General features: G+C 54.1%; 1 pseudogene; it reads left to right on the plus strand.

The window, feature by feature from the left end:
- The first annotated feature begins 529 nt into the window (after positions 1–529).
- On the plus strand, positions 530–22,565 carry LOC132445705 (chromodomain-helicase-DNA-binding protein 3-like; annotated as a pseudogene).
- Positions 22,566–22,571: the final 6 nt, after the last annotated feature.

Genomic DNA, 22,571 nt, shown 5'->3' on the forward strand with positions numbered 1-22,571 from the left:
CCCGCTGAAAACACACGCACGCACACGCGCGCACACACACACACACACACACACGCACATACACACCACACGCACCAAAAATAACATACAGCGGTAGGGTTCTGAAGAATACATAAGGTGGCCATGTTAGGGGGTGTGTGTGTGTGTGTGTGTGTGTGTGTGTGTGTGTGTGTGTGTGTGTGTGTGTGTGTGTGTGTGTGTGTGTGTGTGTGTGTGTGTGTGTGTGTTTAGGAGGCGTCTGCAATGCAGACGCTGCGTGATGTTGGAAAGTGACTGTAAACGGACGAGTCGCTCGAATGCGTTTTCTGATCAGGGAGGGGGGGGGGGGGGGGGGGTGCACACAAGACACAAGTAACTGTGTAACTTACATGCATTCGCGCGCACATACACAGACGCGCATACACACACGCACACGCACACACCCCTTTCCTGGTAACAATGTGTACATTTTTAAGATGGGAGGGGGCGACTACAGGCAGAGAGGGGGGAGAGACAGAGAGAGAAAGAGAGAGAGAGAGAGAGAGAGAGAGAGAGAGAGAGAGAGAGAGAGAGGGAGGAGGGGGTGCGTTCTGAAATAATATAGTCAGCCATTTTTTTATGTAAGGGGATTTTTTCTTATGGGGGGGGTTGTTAAAAAATAAATATAAGGTCGGCCATCTTTGTTGCGTTGCCTAGTGTAAAATATTCCAAACGCCCCCCACTCTCCTGGTCCGATTTGAATATTAAATAAACATCCCATAATCCAGGGAGAAACCCGCTTTCTGGACCCGGGAGCGGGACCCGATGAGAGGATTATGATGTCCTCTCCTCTCCGCTCCTCCGAGGAGGACGAGGCGCTGCGCTCCGAGGGAGGAGGAGGGTTCGATGAGGACCGGGACGAGGAGCGGGACCCGGGCGGAGGAGACCAGCACGAGGACCCGCCGGACTGGGACTGCGGCGGCGACATCAAGCCCCCGGCGGCGCTCGCGCCAGGTAGGCTACAGTAGAGACGGGCGAGAAGGAGTCGGGAGCGCGCGCTCGGAGAATAGAAACACGCTTACGATGGAGGCGAGAAATCCACCCCTGTGTGTGTGTGTGTGTGTGTGTGTGTGTGTGTGTGTGTGTGTGTGTGTGTGTGTGTGTGTGTGTGTGTGTGTGTGTGTGTGTGTGTGTGTGTGTGTGTTTCATGCTGCTGCCGTGTCTCTCGACCCGGTCCCGGTCCAAGCCAGCTCCCTACGAGTTGGGGACCAACTTAGAGCAAACTTGAAGCCATAACGGTCTCTGGTCGCTGGTCCTCGCTGGTCGCTGTTCCTCTCTGGTCTCTGCAGCCTCGCGTCGTCTCCCACTGTCAGCCGGACTGATCTCCCTCTGGGGGACCGCTGCCCCGCGGCGTCTGGTCCTGTATTGGACCGGGTCTGGTCCCGCACTGGACCGTGGACCGGGTCTCGGTACCGCGGGTCGTGGTACCAGGTCGCGGTACCGGGCCGGGTCGTGGTACCAGGTCGCGGTACCGGGTGTTATGGTAGCGGGCCGTGGTACTGGGGGTCGTGGTACCGGGGGTCGTGTTAACGGGCCTGGGTACGGAGTCGTGGTACCAGGGACTCAGGGAGTCGTGGTACCGGGGGTCTTGACACCCTGAGCTGTGATACCCCGGGGTGATGACAGGGTTACATTTCATGTGCGACAGACTTCATTCACCCCGGTCGAAAGTGGTGGCTAGTCGGCTCCCGGGAACACCAGGTATTGATCCACGGCGAGGATCGAAACCTGGGTTTATATCTGATCAGTAGAATCAGGGGTCGGAAAACAAATCAACACGTTTAGATTTGATTAATTAAGATATTTTATCCAAGACCATCTACGACGATGGAGTGAGTCAGGCTCATGGAAGTTTCCCTGGGAGTCTAAGCAGCCGATGTCGGCGAATCAAAGTCACCCGGGGATCTCCTCCACGCGCTCGCGCTCTGTCGGCTCGACGGGGGGGCGTTTGATTCCCGGCGCGCGGCGGCCCGTTACCACCAGAGCCAGAGGAAGTGGGTCACCAGCTAATTGCTCCGCATAATTAGCACCTTTTCCCGAGCCACCCCTTCACGAAGGGGGCAGCAGTCAAATCGATTAAACTGGCGTCCCACTGAGGGGTCTTAACCCCCCGGGCGACCCGCTCCGTGGGGGGGTCGAGCGGCGGAAGATCAAACGGCGGGAGAAAGTGTTTCTGTTTCATCGGACCGCGGCGGCCTTTGAATCCCCGACACTCGCGGGTGTGACGACGCCGCCTCTGGCTGTTCTCGTTCGGCTGCAGCTCGCACGTCGAGTCGGTAGGACGTGGGCACTGCTAGCGACACAGCAGACAACATACACACAAAACAGTCAGCCTAGCAGGCGGGCTGGGAGATGTCTGCCTCCCTCATGCGGGTTAGGCTCCCCTCATACTGGTACTGCTGCCTCTGTGTGTCGCTTTTCACCCCTGGGCCGTTTCCCAGCGGCTCTGTCCCGTCATTCTTTCTGTCTCTCTCTTTAGTTCCCATGTTAATGTTTGGTTCATACGGTGGGCTTTTACAAATTCGTCCACGACAACCGACTCTAGCCATATATGCGCTGGACCAGAATCGTTTATTTTTTAGCCATAAATATTCCTTTAATATAATATTCCTATGTGAACCAACAATCTTAATTTAGCTGTGGGCCCTCTTCATCGTGGTTCCCGCCTTATCCAACCTATCTTGCTTTTACTGCATTGCAAAAGTCTGATAGAAATACACTGTAGTGTTCAGCCCACAGCCCAACGTGATCCAAACAGCCACGTCTTTATTAACCAGCCGCCGCCTCCCATTGAAGCAGCAGCAGCCAGCTAATCCAATTACCCAGACAATAACCGGAACTAATTTGGAGTGCGTTGGAATTCAGCGAGGGGTCGGAGGTCAAGAAGCCTCCTTCTCCAACTGCCGTTGAGTTGATCCCAGATTATCTGGGTGTCCTGGTGGCCTTTGAGTGGATTGTCTCTGGTCGGATGCTAATGTAACACGATTCTCTCTCTCTCTCTCTCTCTCTCTCTCTCTCTCTCTCTCTCTCTCTCTCTCTCTCTCTCTCTCTCTCTCTCTCTCTCTCTCTCTCTCTCTCTTTATCCTCTCATCTGATTGGTCCTGGCAGAGGAGAAGGCACCGGACAGGGCAGGCCCCGTCCGGAAGAAAGGACGTCCGAAGAAGAAGAAGGAGCCCAAGGCCAAGGAAGAGGGGAAGCCCGCCAAGCCCAGGAAACGCAAGAAGATCGTAAGTAATGCCATGGCGGGCTCACCTAGCGATGGCTTACTGAGGCCAAACAGCTGTGACACCGATAGTTCAAGGGATAAGAGGAGAGAGAGAGAGAGAGAGAGAGAGAGAGGATAACCAGGTATACTTCATTGTGCTCAGGGTCGCTAATTCAGGGCCCCCGAGGCTCCCTCCGTGCTAGCGTACTCCCACTAACATACAGGGGGCAGCCTTCAGAAATATGGCTGAAAAAGAGGCAAAGGCTGGCCTTTCATTGCTAGCCTCCTTCCATAAAGTGAAACTCAATGGCAAATTCCATCTGCAGCAACAGCACCACCTAGGGAGGTCTGGTGGGAAACCGGTACTGCAGCTGTGATTCTGACCCCCTGTGTTGTTCCTGTGGAGGCCGCTCAGGACAGCGACGTAGAGCGCGACTCGGAGCGAGAGCGCGACTTCGGTCAGAACTCGGACAGCGTGGCCAGCGACTATGGGTCCGGGGAGAGGAAGAAAAAGAGGAAACACAAGGAGAAGAAGGAGAGGAAAACCAAGAAGAAGAAAAAAGACGACGCCGACCGCGACAGCAGCCAGGAGGAGACGTCCAAGGTGAGCTAACACGAGGCCGCTGGGCTTGGCCTCCAGACAGAGGCAGGCGAGGCTCGTCTGGACCTCTGGAGGTCTAGAGCAGCTCGCCTCGTCGAATGTATTTCTGACATCTCTATTTTGTTTGATAACCGCGGTGGTCTCTGATTGGTGCATGATGCACATACACCGCTCTGATTGGTGGGTTTCCCTCCCCAAGCAGCCAATAGAGCAGAAGACGTCGGCCCAGCTGGCCAGGGAGTGGGGCCTGGAGGATGTGGACCACACCTTCACGGAGGGGGACTACAAGGAGCTGACCAACTACAAGGCCTTCAGCCAGGCCATGAGGTACCGAGCTCTGCCCCGTCGGGCCGGACCAATGGGCCCCGAGTGGAGCGTTGAAGGGTCTAACGGCCACCCGCTGGGCTCAAAGGGACGCGTTGAGTGATGGCGGAACCCAAACACCAGACAGGAGTTTCACTTTCCCGTCTAAGAGGTTTCTTGTATGGAAAGAAAGACACTGCACTGTTTATGCATTCTTAATGAATCGTAGAATATAGATCAATGTGGTGACTCAGGCCAGGCAGGGGGAATAGAACACACGCTGAAATATATATTCAGGGAAGGGGAAGGGGTAGGGGAAATTCTGAGCAGCAGTCTTATACTGTGTGTGTCTCTCTCTATCTGTCTGTCTGTCTGTCTGTCTGTCTGTCTGTCTGTTTGTCTCTCTCCCTCTCTCTTTTACTCTGTCTCTGTCCGTCTCTCTTCGTCTCTCACGCTCGCTCTCTCTGCTCTCTCTCTGTCTCTTTCTCTTTTTCTTTGTCCCTCTCTCTTTCTGTCTGTCTGTCTGTCTGTCTGTCTGTCTGACTGACTGTCGGTCTGTCTGTCTGTCTCTCTTTCTCTCAGGCCGATGATCGCTAAGATGAATCCTAAGATCCCGATGTCTAAGATGATGACCATCCTGGGCGCCAAGTGGCGGGAGTTCAGCTCCAACAACCCCTTCAAGGGCAATGCCGCCGCCGTGGCCGCCACCGCCGCCGCCGCCGCCATCGCTGTTGCCGAGCAGGTCTCCGCGGCAACCGCCTGCCCCGAGCCCCCACCCCCACCCCCACCCCCACCCCCACAGCCGCTGCTGCCGCCGCCCCTCCGTAGGGCCAAGACTAAAGAGGGCAAAGGTCAGTGGAATGATGAGACGTACGACAAAACATAGCGTCTGCAGAGGAGTCGACCTCAACGCAATTTCCTGTCTCTGACTTCCTGTGAGCTGTGCACGCCAGTTAACGGTCCCTGGAGGGAGAAGAATAAGGACATGATTAGAAGAACAACAAACCAAAATATCACACACGTAGCGTAAACGGATATCCCTCTATCTGTCTCTCGCCTGTCTCCTCTAAACCTGTGAAATCGCTTCCTCCCAAGCGTACCAGGAAGTCCCGCCCTCTCTCTCTAATAACACACATTTGAAGCCCCCCATTACTTCCTCTCGTGAGACGAGAACGACTGGGAAAAGGTTCACTTCATCCGCTAGCTTTGACCATTCAAGCCGGCAGTTTGGATACGCTTTCACTGTTCAATGTATTGCATTAATAATAATAACAAGCAACACTATGTAAGGACATTCATAGGCGATTATAAAACCACAATTACAATTTTTCTGTATCCATTTTTGTTTTAATTCCACATTCACATATTTCCATGTGTACCTGTTCTTACTCTCCAGGACCGGGATACAAGAAGCGCAGTAAAAGTCCTCGTGTTTCGGACAAGAGGAAGGCAGCGGCTCAAGCCAAAGCTAAGAAGATGACCCCCATACGCATCAAACTGGGACCAACCGCCGGCAAGAGGAAGAAGAGCTGCTCTGTGAGTACTGAACCCCGAAGAGCGTCTCTGTGAGTACTGAACACAGAAGAGCTGCTCTGTGAGTACTGAACACAGAAGAGCTGCTCTGTGAGTACTGAACACAGAAGAGCTGCTCTGTGAGTACTGAACACAGAAGAGCTGCTCTGTGAGTACTGAACACAGAAGAGCTGCTCTGTGAGAACTAGAGCGGAGATTCAAACACATCCTGGAATTGAAAAAATGGACATTCACAGATTGATAGCACCTTCTTACAGTTGCATTATTCACCTGTTGTACAAAGTATGCTATTGATTCATCAAAAATATGTTTGTTAAAATGTTTTTAATTTGCATTTTAGATAGATATGTTTAGAAAAGTAGAGAGAAAAGTTATAAAACATTTAAATAAGTTAAGCAGAGAAAAATGAGAGGAAGTTAAAATGCCTGATCTTGAAGAAAACAGAAAAACGGAAGCAGCAGTACAGTGTGCCTCACTGCATGTCTCACTGCGTGTCTCACTCTCACTGCGTGTCTCACTGCACGCCTCGCTGCGTGTCTCACTGCGTGCCTCACTGCATGTCTCACTGCGTGTCTCACTCTCACTGCGTGTCTCACTGCACGCCTCGCTGCGCGTCTCACTGCGTGTCTCACTGCGTGTCTCGCTGCGTGTCTCACTGCGTGCCTCACTGCATGTCTCACTGCGTGTCTCACTCTCACTGCGTGTCTCACTGCACGCCTCACTGCGTGTCTCACTGCGCGTTTCACTGCGTATCTCACTGCGCGCCTCACTGCGGGTCTAACTGCGTGTCTAACTGCGTGCCTCACTGCGTGCCTCACTGCGTGCCTCACTGCGTGTCTCACTGCATGCCTCGCTGCGTGTCTCACTGCATGCCTCGCTGCGCGTCTCACTGCGCGTCTCACTGCGCGTCTCGCTGCGCGCCTCGCTGCGTGTCTCACTGCGTGCCTCATTGCGTGTCTCACTGCATGCCTCGCTGCGCGTCTCACTGCGCGTCTCACTGCGCGTCTCGCTGCGCGTCTCGCTGCGTGTCTCGCTGCGTGTCTCGCTGCGTGTCTCGCGTGTCTCACTGCGTGCCTCACTGCGTGTCTAACTGCGTGCCTCGCTGCGCGTCTCACTGCGCGTCTCGCTGCGCGTCTCGCTGCGTGCCTCACTGCGTGTCTCACTGCGTGCCTCGCTGCGTGTCTCACTGCGCGTCTCACTGCGACCTGGTGTCTCCTCTCTGGGAGCAGAGCGAGGAGGAGGAGGAGGAGGAGTCGGAGGGCCAGGAGGACTCCTCCGTGCACAGCTCCTCGGTGCGCTCCGACAGCTCGGCACGCGTGAAGAAGAGCAAGCGAGGACGGCCGCTGAAGAAGAAGAAGAAGGGTGAGCTGACCTGAGTTCGACCCCCGCACCGCTGTACGCGCGGTATTACTTCATGAATGAAACGCACGACTGAGGATGTCTTGTTGTATATGTGAGGGTGGTTCCTTTGTATGGATCAGTGCATTTAATGATGATATTCCCTCCAATTTTAAGTTTGGTTCATTGTGAATTATTTTGAAGGTATTTTCTTTGATACAGATTTGGTGGGTGAAATTTGGCGTTTTGCAGATTTAATGATATAGACATTTTCATGAATGAATCTCTGTCTGTCTGTCTGTCTGTCTGTCTGTCTGTCTGTCTGTCTGTCTGTCTGTCTGTCTGTCTCTGTCTCTGTCTCTGTCTCTGTGTCTCTCTCTCTCCTCACCCAGCGGCGGGTGAGGCGGGGGAGGCGGTGGGGGGGGACGGCTACGAGACGGACCACCAGGACTACTGCGAGGTGTGCCAGCAGGGGGGTGAGATCATCCTGTGTGACACCTGTCCGCGGGCCCACCACCTGGTCTGCCTGGAGCCCGAGCTGGAGAAGGCCCCCGAGGGCAAGTGGAGCTGCCCCCACTGTGTGAGTCTTACACACGCACGCACGCACGCACGCACGCACGCACGCACGCACGCACACACACACACACACACACACAACACTGACTGACTGACTGACTGACTGACTGACTGACTGACTCTCTTGACTGTATCTCTCTTACGGCCTCTCTAAGCACGTGGGCCTTATCTACTCTGTTGCTAGGAAACCTGTGGATGCTCCGGGCATAATATTTTCTGACAGTTGAGGCTGGTGTTTTATGCATAATTGGTAACAAGCAGCTAGCGCAGGTTCTTCCTGTCACCAGTGGGTTCAGCGCTCTGTCTCTGTTCACGATGTGCTCCGGAGCTCAGAGCTGTAACGACTGAATGAATGATTAGACCGCGGTGACCTTCAGAGAGCTGGATGGACTTTAGGAACTCATTGCCTGGACTTAACTTCTGCTTGGGCTGAAACACCAGCGCACACGGCGAGTGGCTTGAAGTGTGTTCGATACCTTCTCCTCGTCTTCTCCTTCTCACCTCCTTCTCTTCTTCTTATCTCCTCCTTCTTTCCTCCTCCTCTCCTCCTCCTTCTTTCCTCCTCCTCCTTCTCTCCTCCTCCTCTCCTCCTCCTCTCTTCCTTTCTCCTCCTCCTCTCCTTCTTCTCTTCGTCTCGCCTCGTCCTCTCCTCCTCACCTCCTTCTATTCTTCTTCTCACCTCCTTCTCTTCTCCTTTTCTCCTCCTCGTCTCCTCCTCCTCCCCCTCCTCCTCCTCCTCGTCTCCTCGTCTCCTCCTCCTCTCCTCCTCCTTCTCTCCTCCTCTCCTCCTCCTCTCCTCCTCCTCCTCCTCTCCTCCTCCTCTCCTCCTCCTCCTCCTCCTCCTCCTCCTCCTCCTCCTCCTCCTCCTCCTCCTCCTCCTCCTCTCCTCCTCCTCCTTTCCTCCTCCTCTCCTCCTCCTCTCCTCCCCCTCTCCTCCTCCTTCTCTCCTCCTCCTTTCCTCCTCCTCCTCTCCTCCCCCTCTCCTCCTCCTTCTCTCCTCCTCCTTTCCTCCTCCTTCTCTCCTCCTCCTCCTCCTTCTCTCCTCCTCTCCTCCTCCTCTCCTCCTCCTCCTCCTTTCCTCCCCCTCTCCTCCTCTCCTCCTCCTCCTCCTCCTCCTCCTCCTCCTCGTCTCCTCCTTTCCTCCTCCTCCTCCTTTCCTCCTCCTCTCCTCCTCCTCTCCTCTCCTCCTCCTCTCCTCCTCCTCTCCTCCTCCTCCCCTCCTCCTCTCCTCCTCCTCTCCTCCTCCTCCTCTCCTCCTCTCCTCCTCCTCTCCTCCTCTCCTCCTCCTCTCCTCCTTCTCTCCTCCCCTAAAGGAGAAGGAGGGCATCCAGTGGGAGGCGAAGGACGAGGACTTTGAGGAGTTTGAGGAGGAGTGCGGCGAAGACCGTATGGCCGCCCCCCCCGCCGCCGCCGCCGCCCCCCGTCGTCCGTCCCCGTGGCGACGGTGACGGGCGGGGGGGGCGGGGCTGGTAGAGGAGGAGGAGGAGGAGGAGGAGGACGACGACCACATGGAGTTCTGCCGGGTGTGTAAGGACGGAGGGGAGCTGCTCTGCTGCGACGCCTGCACCTCCTCCTACCACATCCACTGCCTCAACCCCCCCCTGCCACACATCCCCAACGGGGAGTGGCTGTGTCCGCGCTGCCTGGTGGGTCCTGGGGGGGCGTCCGGGATGGCTGTTGGGTGGTGTTTTGGTTTTGTATGGTTAGGATTATGTGTTGTGTTATGCTTTCGAGAACCTTGTTAGTGCTGTGTTGGGTTGTGCTCTGTTGTGAAGTGTAGCTGTGGGATGTGTGGTGCTTTGTTGTGATGCGTTGTGTGTTGTTGTATTGCTGTGTTGTTGTGTGATGTGTGGGGCTTTGTTGTGATGCGTTGTGTGTTGTTGTATTGCTGTGTTGTTGTGGGATGTGTGGGGCTTTGTTGTGATGTGTTGTGTGTTGTATTGCTGTGTTGTTGTGTGATGTGTGGGGCTTTGTTGTGATGTGTTGTGTGTTGTTGTATTGCTGTGTTGTTGTGTGATGTGTGGTGCTTTGTTGTGATGTGTTGTGTGTTGTTGTATTGCTGTGTTGTTGTGTGATGTGTGGGGCTTTGTTGTGATGTGTTGTGTGTTGTATTGCTGTGTTGTGTGATGTGTGGTGCTTTGTTGTGATGTGTTGTGTGTTGTTGTATTGCTGTGTTGTTGTGTGATGTGTGGTGCTTTGTTGTGATGTGTTGTGTGTTGTTGTATTGCTGTGTTGTTGTGTGATGTGTGGGGCTTTGTTGTGATGTGTTGTGTGTTGTTGTATTGCTGTGTTGTTGTGTGATGTGTGGTGCTTTGTTGTGATGTGTTGTGTGTTGTTGTATTGCTGTGTTGTTGTGTGATGTGTGGTGCTTTGTTGTGATGTGTTGTGTGTTGTTGTATTGCTGTGTTGTTGTGGGATGTGTGGTGCTTTGTTGTGATGTGTTGTGTGTTGTTGTATTGCTGTGTTGTTGTGTGATGTGTGGGGCTTTGTTGTGATGTGTTGTGTGTTGTATTGCTGTGTTGTGTGATGTGTGGTGCTTTGTTGTGATGCGTTGTGTGTTGTTGTATTGCTGTGTTGTTGTGTGATGTGTGGTGCTTTGTTGTGATGTGTTGTGTGTTGTTGTATTGCTGTGTTGTTGTGTGATGTGTGGGGCTTTGTTGTGATGTGTTGTGTGTTGTATTGCTGTGTTGTGTGATGTGTGGTGCTTTGTTGTGATGCGTTGTGTGTTGTTGTATTGCTGTGTTGTTGTGTGATGTGTGGTGCTTTGTTGTGATGTGTTGTGTGTTGTATTGCTGTGTTGTGTGATGTGTGGTGCTTTGTTGTGATGTGTTGTGTGTTGTTGTATTGCTGTGTTGTTGTGTGATGTGTGGTGCTTTGTTGTGATGTGTTGTGTGTTGTTGTATTGCTGTGTTGTTGTGTGATGTGTGGGGCTTTGTTGTGATGTGTTGTGTGTTGTTGTATTGCTGTGTTGTTGTGTGATGTGTGGGGCTTTGTTGTGATGTGTTGTGTGTTGTTGTATTGCTGTGTTGTTGTGTGATGTGTGGTGCTTTGTTGTGATGTGTTGTGTGTTGTTGTATTGCTGTGTTGTTGTGTGATGTGTGGGGCTTTGTTGTGATGTGTTGTGTGTTGTATTGCTGTGTTGTGTGATGTGTGGTGCTTTGTTGTGATGCGTTGTGTGTTGTTGTATTGCTGTGTTGTTGTGTGATGTGTGGTGCTTTGTTGTGATGTGTTGTGTGTTGTATTGCTGTGTTGTGTGATGTGTGGTGCTTTGTTGTGATGCGTTGTGTGTTGTTGTATTGCTGTGTTGTTGTGTGATGTGTGGTGCTTTGTTGTGATGCGTTGTGTGTTGTTGTATTGCTGTGTTGTTGTGTGATGTGTGGTGCTTTGTTGTGATGTGTTGTGTGTTGTTGTATTGCTGTGTTGTTGTGTGATGTGTGGTGCTTTGTTGTGATGTGTTGTGTGTTGTTGTATTGCTGTGTTGTTGTGTGATGTGTGGGGCTTTGTTGTGATGTGTTGTGTGTTGTTGTATTGCTGTGTTGTTGTGTGATGTGTGGTGCTTTGTTGTGATGTGTTGTGTGTTGTTGCATTGCTGTGTTGTTGTGTGATGTGTGGTGCTTTGTTGTGATGTGTTGTGTGTTGTTGTATTGCTGTGTTGTTGTGTGATGTGTGGTGCTTTGTTGTGATGCGTTGTGTGTTGTTGCATTGCTGTTTTTTTTCCTATTTAACCCTAAACATCTGCTTGTGGTTCCCTTTCTCTTCCTGGTAGTGTCCACCAATCACAGGGCGGGTCCAGAAGATCCTCCACTGGCGCTGGGGGGAGCCCCCGGCCCCCACGGCCGTGGCCCCGCCCCCTGACGCCGCCCCCGACGCCCCGCCCCCGCCCCCCATGAAGGGCCGGTCGGAGAGGGAGTTCTTCGTGAAGCTGACGGGGCAGTCCTACTGGCACTGCACCTGGATCACTGAGCTGCAGGTGAGGGGGGGGGCTTCCATAGCCTGAACCTGATGTTAACACATGATGTTAACATGTTATCGTTCACACACTTCAAAGACCATAACAATATACACTCTAGCAATAGCACTAACTAACATTCACCCATGTCGCTCTCTCTCTCTCTCTCTCTCCTCTCTCTCTCTCTCTGTCTCTCTGTCTCTCTGTCTCTCTGTCTCTCTCTCTCTCTCTCTCTCTCTCTCTCTCTCTTCCCCCCCCCCCCCCCTCTCTCTCTCTCTCTCTCTCTCCCCCCCCCCCACCCCCTCTCCCTCTCTCTCTCCCAGCTGGAGATCTTCCACTCTGTGATGTACAGGAACTACCAGAGGAAGACGGACATGGACGAGCCCCCGCTGCTGGACTACGGCTCGGGGCCCGAGGAGGAGGGGGGGAGGGGGGGAGAGGGCGGGGCGGGCGGGGCGGCGGGCCAAGGACCCGCAGTACGCCGCCCTAGAGGAGCAGTACTACAAGTACGGCATCAAGCCTGAGTGGATGATGATCCACCGCATCATCAACCACAGGTAGGGGGGGGGGGGGGTGAGAGTGTGTGTGTGTGTGTGTGTGTGTGTGTGTGTGTGTGTATTTGTGTGTGTGTGTGTGTGTATTTGTGTAAGTCAGTGTGTGTGTGTGTGTGTGTGTGTGTTAGGCTTTGACTTTTGCCCAAAAATCGTTATTTTGTTTATTAATATTAATATTCAATTATATTTGAATATTTATTAATGATATTTTGACCATTAAATGCCTTCAGTAAGACCTGGATTGGGCTTCGCGAGTTTTTTTTACCGGCGTTGCTATGGTTACCGGTCTTGCGTGTTCCAACGGTTTATTAGGTTTCTAATAAATCACTGTCTAATCAATTCTTCATTCACTGCCTCTTCCGTGGTCATTACAATATTATGAGTAGACTGCGGGGGGTTCTCCGACGTCTCTCCCTCTTGACCATAACAGGTTCCAATATTAAGGGCAGCCTAATATTCGTTCGAATTTGGATTTATTTTTTGATATTCGAATTATTCAAATAACGATGTTCAAAAGCCCTAGTGTGTGTGTTTGTGTAAGTCAGTGTGTGTGTTTGTGTAAGTCAGTGTGTGTGTGTTTGTGTGTGTGTGAGTTAGAGCATAGAAACCCGACCCGGCCCGACGGACCTGTCGGGCCGGGTCGGGTTTAGATAAATATTTAGAAGTGGCGCCGGGGTCCGGGGCGGCCTCGTTAACAGCGAGCCCTCTTCTTGCTTGTTGCAACTCGTGCTTGTTGCGCTCATCTGTTGACATTACCAGAGGCCTTGCAGTTGTTTAATAAAGGCGTGCTTTCATAAACACAAACGTTACGTGTCATTAGTAGGAGAAGAAATAGACTTTAACTGTGTTGGGCTCGGCTACGTCTCCGTCGGACGCAGGCCGAGCTCGGACAGAAGAGCGCGTTCCGTTCTGCGCTCTAGTGTGAATGTGTGTGTGTGTGTATGTACGTGTGATGTGTTTGTGTGCATGTGTGTGTGTGTGTGTGTGTGTGTGAGTGTGTGTCCGTCCGCCTGATTCACTGACAAACCGACTGTGCAGCTCATGTGTGTCTATGTACGGTGTCCTGTGTGTGCCCCCCCCAGCGTGGATAAGAGGGCGGGGTACCACTACCTGGTGAAGTGGAGGGACCTGACCTACGACCACAGCACCTGGGAGAGGGACGCCCTGGACATCCCCCTGTTCTCCGTCTACAAGGCGGGCTACTGGAGGCACCGGTACCACACGCACACACACACACACACACACACACACACACACACACACACACACACACACACACACACAACACACACACACACACACACACACACACACACACACACACAGAGACACGCACACACACACACACACACACGCACACAGAGACACGCACACAGACACACACACACACACACACGCGCGCGCACACACACGCACGCACGTGCGCACACACACACACACACACACGCGCGCACACAGACACGCACACACACACACACACAGAGACACGCACGCACATACACACACACACACACAGACACGCACACAAACACACACACGCACGCACACACACACACACACACACACACACACACACACAGAGACACGCACCCACACACACACAGAGACACGCATGGACACGCACGCATGCACACACAGAGACACACACACTCACGCACACACACACACACACAAGCATGGACCACACGCACACAGGCACGCAAACAAACACATACACACAGACACACATAGACACACACACAACAAGGAAAAATGACACACACACTTATACACAGTTAAACACACAGAGACAAACGCGCGCACACACATACACACCCTGTCTCTCACTGCCCTTCCCTCCGTCCGTCTGTCCGTCCCTCAGCGATGAGGTGCTGAAAGACGACCCGGAGAAGCTGAAGAAGATGAGGGTCCGGACCCAGGAGGGGGACGAAGAGGCCCCAGGGACGCCCGTCAACGACGTGAGTCGGACCCCGGTTTGTCTCGAGATGAGGATAAAGATAAGAAACGTTTTCAATCTGCTGACACGCAGATACACAACCGCCTCAGCCAGTGGGGCGTTAACCACCGGCTTGCATTGCTTTGGATAAGGCAGGGATTCATATTCAATCCTAGAAATGCAATGTCTAGAACTGGTAGCACGTAAGAAATGTAGGCACAGCCAGCACAGCGACGGATCAGCTCCATGTGTGTATGTGGCGCCCTCTAGCGGCCAGACACGCGCCAAATCATGTAACAGGACGTGTTATTGACATACTGACATTTAAATCAACATTTAGAGCGTTCAGTATCCAAAGCGACTTGCAATAAGTCCATTCGTCAGAAGAAAGAGAAACAACTATATATATCGCTGTCGATACAATAAGGATGTTCATAGAACCAAGTGCCAAGCACTAACTATCACTAGGTTAACCCATTCCCCGTATACAACACAGATAGCTAGGATAAGCTGCTACACAATGCTAGGTACCATGTTTAGGTGCAAGGACGTAGCACAGACAATAAGTGTGTAGGAGGGTTGTGGGGTTAAGGGGGGACGCTATGCAGAGTTGGGGTGTACTGGGGTGAGTCGGTCTGGTGACCTCGCTGAACCCTGACCGTCTCCCCCCAGCCCACCATCAAGTACGAGGAGCAGCCGGAGTGGGTGACGTCCACGGGGGGCACGCTGCACATGTACCAGCTGGAGGGGCTGAACTGGCTGCGGTTCTCCTGGGCCCAGGGCACCGACACCATCCTGGCCGACGAGATGGGCCTGGGCAAGACCATCCAGACCATCGTGTTCCTGTACTCCTCTTCAAGGAGGTACCGCTCATATTCATATTCATATCAGGATTAATAAGATATCAGATGGTACTATAATGAGGACCAGCGTCTTCCTCTACTCCCTCTTCAAGGAGGTAGTATTAATATTAACGATCCCCTGCACGGCGCGGCCAGCTGGAATGAATGATTCGTCCTGTTCCCGCTCTGCAGCTCATATCGGCTCCGCCGTGAATCCTCCCATCCTTCGTTGTGCGTTTTATAGCCCATGTTATGGAGAAATCACTGCTCTAAAGACACGTACCGGAAAGTAAGGCCCGCGTTATATCGAATTTGTGGTATGTCGAACCCTGTTTTATCACGGTTTAAGTGTAGTACTAATGTCAATATATATAATATCCCTAGAGGAGGAAATAATAATAATGTTATGTAAGAATAGCAGGTGAATGCAAGTCACACACACAGAGCTGACCGACACACACACACACACACACACACACACACACACACACACACACACACACACACACACACACACACACACACACACACACACACACACACACACACACACACACACACACACACACACACACACACACACACGCACGATCTATGAAAAACGACAACTCCCATGTGTGACAGTGGTTCATTTCTGTGTGTGTGTGTGTGTGTGTGTGTGTGGTCCTTGTGTGTGTGTGAGTGTGTGTGTGTGTGTGTGTGTGTGTGTGTGTGTGTGTGTGTGTGTGTGTGTGTGTGTGTGTGTGTGTGGTCCTTGTGTGTGTGTGTGTGTGTGTGTGTGTGGTCCTTGTGTGTGTGTGTGTGTGTGTGTGTGTGTTTGTGTGTGTATGTGGTCCTTGTGTGTGTGTGTGTGTGTGTCCAGGGCCACACCAAGGGCCCCTTCCTGGTGAGCGCCCCCCTCTCCACCATCATCAACTGGGAGCGGGAGTTTGAAGATGTGGGCGCCCCGACTTCTACGTGGTGACGTACACGGGCGACAAGGACAGCCGCGCCGTCATCAGGGAGAACGAGCTCGCCTTCGACGACGCCGCCGCCGCCGCCGCCCGCGGGAAGAGGGCCTTCAGGCTGCGGGTGGGCGGGGCTTAGTGAGAAGGGGTGGGCGGAGCTTCCAATGGTGGGTGGGGGGGGCTTTGGGGGGTCGCCAGATAAGCATTGAGATGCGTTTTTTTTTCTGTTTCTTTTTCCTTGATGGCTCTCATAAAACACCTTGCCTCCTTCCTTCTTTCTGTCTTTCCTTCTATCCTTCCTTGTTTCCTTAATCTTTTCTTCTTTCCTTCCTTGTTTCCTTCCTGGTTTCCTTAATTTATAATTTTCTTCCTTCCTTGTTTATTTTCTTCCTTCCTTGTTTATTTTCTCCTCCCTCCCTCCCTCCCTCCCTCCCCTCCCTCTCTCATACCTCCATGTCTCTCGCCCGGTCTGCAGAGAGAAGCCTCCATTAAGTTCCACGTGCTGCTGACGTCCTACGAGCTGGTGACCATCGACCAGAGCTCCCTGCGCTCCATCGACTGGCCTGCCTGGTGGTGGACGAGGCCCACCGCCTCAAGAACAACCAGTCCAAGGTGGTTTCCCCCACCCCGCCCCCCACCCCGCCCCCACCCCGCCCCCACCCCGCCCCCACCCCGCCCCCACCCTGCCCCACCCCGCCCCCACCCCCGCCCCCACCCTGCCCCCACCCCGCCCCCACCCCGCCCCACACCCGCCCCCGCCCCCACCCCCGCCCCCACCCCTGCCCCCACCCCGCCCCCACCCCCGCCCCCACCCCGCCCCCACCCTGCAGCCAGTCTGGAGACAGTTTCACACAAAGAGTTATCAGAAGGGTTTTTTAGGAAGTGCTTTTTGCTTGTTGTTGTTTAGTCTGTTCTAAATGCTTTTTTAAACATTTTAATTAAATTAATAATACAATTCTTTACAATATTTTAGACCCCATGGACTATATTTTGATGAAATTAATGAAAAAATAATACATTTGACTTGAATAACTTAATTTAGTGTTGTTAATGGTGATTGAAACTGAAGCGATTCTAAGCGGGGTAGCGTGTGGAAGTACATAATATCTTCCATACTTGAGTCTCCCTTTCCCACGTCTCTTCCAGTTCTTCCGGCGTCTCAACGACTATAAGATCGACCACAAGCTGCTCCTGACCGGAACGCCGCTGCAGAACAATCTGGAAGAACTGTTCCACCTGCTCAACTTCCTCACCCCCAACCGCTTCAAGTACGTCTCCTCACATCTCTCTCTCTCTCTCTCTCTCTGTCTCTCTCTCTCTCTCTCTCTCTGTCTCTCTGTCTCTCTCTCTCTCTGTCTCTCTGTCTCTCTCTCTCTCTCTCTCTCTCTCTCTCTCTCTCTCTCTCTCTCTCTGTCTCTCTGTCTCTCTCTCTCTCTGTCTCTCTCTCTCTCTCTCTCTGTCTCTCTCTGTCTCTCTGTCTCTCTGTCTCTCTCTCTCTCTCTCTCTCTCTCTGTCTCTGTCTCTGTCTCTGTCTCTGTCTCTCTCTCTCTCTCTCTCTCTCTCTCCCCATTCCTCTCTCTCTCTTTCCTTTCCCTGTGGCCTTTCTCCACACTTTCCCCCTTCGTCCCCCCTCACCCTCCTCTTCCTCCCGTTGCCACAGCAACCTGGAGGGCTTCCTGGAGGAGTTTGCGGACATCTCCAAGGAGGACCAGATCAAGAAGCTCCACGACGTGCTGGGGCCCACATGCTGCGCCGGCTGAAGGCCGACGTCTTCAAGAACATGCCCTCCAAGACGGAGCTCATCGTCAGGTGGAGCTCAGCCCCATGCAGAAGTAGGTGGTGCGCCGTCGCCATGGACACCGTTACCATAGACACCGTTCTGTTGACGGTCAGAGATGGAGAGATTAAGACTCTCCTCCTCCTCTCTCCCCCCTCTCTCCTCTCCTCCTCTCCTCTCCTCTCCTCCTCTCTCTCCTTTCTCTCTCCTCTCCTCTCCTCTCTCCCACTCTCCTCTTCTCTCCTCCTCTCTCTCCTTTCCTCTCTCCTCTCCTCTCCTCTCTCCCACTCTCCTCTCCTCTCCTCCTCTCTCTCCTTTCCTCTCTCCTCTCCTCTCCTCTCTCCCACTCTCCTCCTCTCTCCCCTCTCTCCTCTCCTCTCCTCCCTCCCCCCCCCATCTCTCCTCCCAACAGGAAGTACTATAAGCTGATCCTCACCAAGAACTTTGACGCGCTGAACTCCAAGGGGGGGGGCACCCAGGTGTCTCTGCTGAACATCATGATGGACCTGAAGAAGTGCTGCAACACCCTACCTGTTCCCTGTCGCCTCGCTGGTGAGAGCACACCCCCACCTAACCCCCACTGGACCCCCACCCAACCTCCACCCAACCCCCACCCAACCTCCACCCAACCCCCACTGGACCCCCACCAACCCCCACCCAACCTCCCACCCAACCCCCACTGGACCCCCACCCAACCCCCACTGGACCCCCACCCGACCAAACCCCCACCTAACCTCCACCCAACCCCCACTGGACCCCCCACTGGACCCCCACCCGACCAAACCCCCACCAAACCCCCACCCAACCTCCACCCAACCCCCACCCAACCTCCACCCAACCTCCACCCAACCCCCACTGGACCCCCACTGGACCCCCACCGACCAACCCCCACCCAACTCCACTGGACCCCCACCCGACCAAACCCCCACCAAACCCCCACCCAACCTCCACCAACCCCCACCTAACCTCCACCCAACCTCCACCCAACCCCCACCTAACCCCCACCCAACCTCCACTGGACCCCCACTGGACCCCCACCCGACAAACCCCCACCCAACCCTACCAAACCCCCACCCAACCTCCACCCAGCCCCCACTGGACCCCACCCAACCTCTACCAAACCCCACCCAACCTCACCCAGCCCCCACTGGACCCCCACCCAACCTCTACCAAACCCCCACCCAACTCCACCCAACCCCCACCCAACCCCCACCCAACCCCCACCCAACCTCCACCCAACCCCCACCCAACCCCCACCCAACCTCCACCCAGCCCCCACTGGACCCCCACCCAACCTCTACCAAACCCCCACCCAACCTCCACCCAACCCCCACCCAACCCCCACCCAACCCCCACCCAACCCCCACCCAACCTCCACCCAGCCCCCACTGGACCCCCACCCAACCTCCACCCAACCCCCACTGGACCCCCACCCAACCTCCACCCAACCTCCACTGGACCCCCACCCGACCAAACCCCCACCCAACCCCCACCCAACCCCCACTGGACCCCCACCCAACCTCCACTGGACCCCCACCCAACCAAACCCCACCAAACCCCCACCCAACCTCCGCCCAACCCCCACTGGACCCCCACCCAACCAAACCCCCACCCAACCTCCACCCAACCTCCACTGGACCCCCACCCGACCAAACCCCCACCAAACCCCCACCCAACCCCCACTGGACCCCCACCCAACCCCCACTGGACCCCCACCCAACAAACCCCCACCCAACCTCTACCAAACCCCACCAAACCCCACCCAACCCCCACTGGACCCCCACCAACCAAACCCCCACCCAACCTCCACCCAATCTCCCCCCATGTCAACCCAACCTCTTAAAGGGCTCTTGTCATGCCAAACGGCTTGTACCAACAATCCCCCCCACACCTGGTGGCATGACGTGAGCCCTTTAGTACAATGACGCTCAGTAGCCCTTCACTGACACCTGCTGGTAGTAGCCGTGTATTACAGGAGGGTGCTGCGCTGCTTTCAAATGCAAAAATGTTAATAGTGTGTGTGCGTGTCTGTCTGTGTGCGTGCGTGCGTCTTTTGCGTGCGTGTGTGTTTCTGTGTGTGTGTGTGTGTGTGTGTTTCTCTGTGTGTTTCTGTGTGTGTGTGTGTGTTTCTCTGTGTGTGTGTGTGTGTTTCTGTGTGTGTGTGTGTGTGTGTGTTTCTGTGTGTGTGTGTGTGTGTGTGTTTCTGTGTGTGTGTGTGTGTGTGTGCAGGAGGCCCTAAGACCAGCAGCGGGGCCTACGAGGGCGGGGGCCTCACTAAGGCCTCGGGGAAGCTGATGCTGATGCAGAAGATGCTGAGGAAGCTGAAGGACGAGGGCCACCGAGTGCTGGTGTTCTCCCAGGTCCTCACACACACTCGCACGCACGCACACACGCATACTGAGACACACACACACACACGCATACAGACAAACACACATGCACACACACACTAACACACACATGCACGCACACGCACGTACGCATACAGACACACGCATGCAGAGACACACACGTACACACCCATACAGATACACGCACACACACATATACAGACACACACGCATAAAGACACCCGCATACAGACACACGCACATGCATACACGCGCACACACGCACAAACACACACCCAAATGCATGAATACACACACAGACACACCCATTTGCGCACGATTGCATACATACACACGTACACAGACACACAGCACATTCAAATGCGCACACACACATACTTATAAACACACTTTTACATTCACAAACACACACATACACACGCACGCACATTTAGCCATGTGCACGGGCATACACACACAGACGCACGCGCGCCTGCGCGCGGTGGCCGTGTGCTTTTGATTTAGTGTGGTGGGTCGCGTTCCTCCTGTATTATTGTTGTCGTGTCTTTTTTAAGCGCTGCCACCAGCCTGAAACGGTCCAGGCTGAGCGACTGGGCTGAACCCAGGCCTGCTGGCCAGCGTCAGGCTGCCACTGGGTGGGTCTGAGGCCAGCGTCAGGCTGCCACTGGGTGGGTCTGAGGCCAGCGTCAGGCTGCCTCTGGGTGGGTCTGAGGCCAGCGTCAGGCTGCCTCTGGGTGGGTCTGAGGCCAGCGTCAGGCTGCCTCTGGGTGGGTCTGAGGCCAGCGTCAGGCTGCCTCTGGGTGGGTCTGAGGCCAGCGTCAGGCTCTGACTGGGTGGGTCTGAGGCCAGCGTCAGGCTGCCTCTGGGTGGGTCTGAGGCCAGCGTCAGGCTGCCTCTGGGTGGGTCTGAGGCCAGCGTCAGGCCGCCTCTCACGCTGCCTGTGGACCCGTCCCAGCCCGGGCTTCTGGGCCTGGGGAGACGATGGTTTAATGGGGCCGTACGCCGTTCCAGTTCTGTCGGATGGGCTCGTGTTCTGAGGAACTCTCGCCTGCTCTCTCTGTGTCTCGTACTCAGTTTCACAATCTCTCTTGTTCTCATTCTCTCTGGGATCCCTTTTCAATCTCTCTCGTTTTTTCAATCCTGCTCTCTGGTCCCTGCTGGACCTCCCTCCCTTCTCTCTCTCTCTCTCTCTCTCTCTCTCTATCTCTCTCTCTCTCTCTCTCTCTCTCTCTGTCTGTCTCTGTCTCTGTCTCTCTGTCTCTCTCTCTCTCCCCCCCCTCCTCTCTCTCTCTGTCTCTGTCTCTGTCTCTGTCTCTCTGTCTCTCTCTCTCTCTCTCTCTGTCTCTGTCTCTCTGTCTCTCTGTCTCTCTCTCTCTCTCTCTCTCTCTCTCTCCCCCCCCTCTCTCTCTCTCTCTCCCCCCCCCCCCTCTCTCTCTCTCCCCTCCCTCCCTCTCTCTCTCTTTCGGTCTCTCTCTCTCTCTCCCTCCCCCTCTCTCTCTCTCTCTCTCTCTCTCCCCCCCCCCCCTCTCTCTCTCTAGATGACCAAGATGCTGGACCTGCTGAGGACTTCCTGGACCATGAGGGCTATAAGTACGAGCGGATCGACGGCAGCGTCACCGGGGCGCTGCGGCAGGAGGCCATCGACCGCTTCAACGGTGAGAAAAACAACAGCCCCCACCAGCCTGCTCCCCCCCCCCCACGGAGCCCCTAGAGTGCTCCAAACCGTACCCAAAGCAACCTGCATAAGTCCTTTGTCACAAGAAACAGTAACAACAATATATCTCTGTGGGTACAGTAAGGATGTTCATAGAACCAAGAGCCAAGCACTAACTATCACTAGGTTAACCCATTCCCGTATACTACAGAGATAGCTAGGGTTAGATGCTACACAATGATCAGGACTATCTTAAGTGCCAGGATGCACAATATACAATAAGGGCATAAGAGGGGTGGGGGGAAGGCTATGCAGGGTCCTAATCCTTGAGGAGGAACCCTCTTCTTCTGGTCACAAGGTTTCTTCGTCTCTTTGGTTTTGGGGGAGATGTTCCTTGACCTTAAGAGTGTAATGGATAATGTTTTATAATGTTTATAATTGATCATTTGAATCGTGCTTTGAGACGTGCTTACGGGGCTACACAAACGAAAGGGACTTGATTTGACATTCTGCTTCCTGACCGTCTACTTTGATTTCCTCTGGTTCTTCTACGTGAGGTAGCTAACCCTCGTTCTCCTCTCCGTCTGTCCGTCTGTCCGTCCGCACTCGTTTACCCATCAGCCCTGGGGCGTGCCAGTTCTGCTTCCTGCTGTCCACGCGGGCGGGCGGTCTGGGGATCAACCTGGCCACCGCCGACACCGTGGTCATCTTCGACTCCGACTGGACCCCCACAACGACATCCAGGTCAGCCATCTTGGCTCCGTCTGGGCTCCATCTTGGTACTGAGCGCTGGCTCTGGGATGGAGCTGAATGTTTCTCAACCGAATCCGTATTCAGCCCCATCACCCAGCGAGCTTAAGATGGCCGCTAGGTGAATCGGAACCATGGAAAGTTTTCCTTCGTGATGGAAAATAACAAAACTTGCACAGTTTCCAGACTTAATTTTTTATTTTTGTGACGTTCGCTATTCTTCATCTGTTGCCAATG

Source organism: Gadus macrocephalus, chromosome 17, assembly GCF_031168955.1.
Source record: "Gadus macrocephalus chromosome 17, ASM3116895v1".
Lineage (NCBI taxonomy): Eukaryota > Metazoa > Chordata > Actinopteri > Gadiformes > Gadidae > Gadus > Gadus macrocephalus.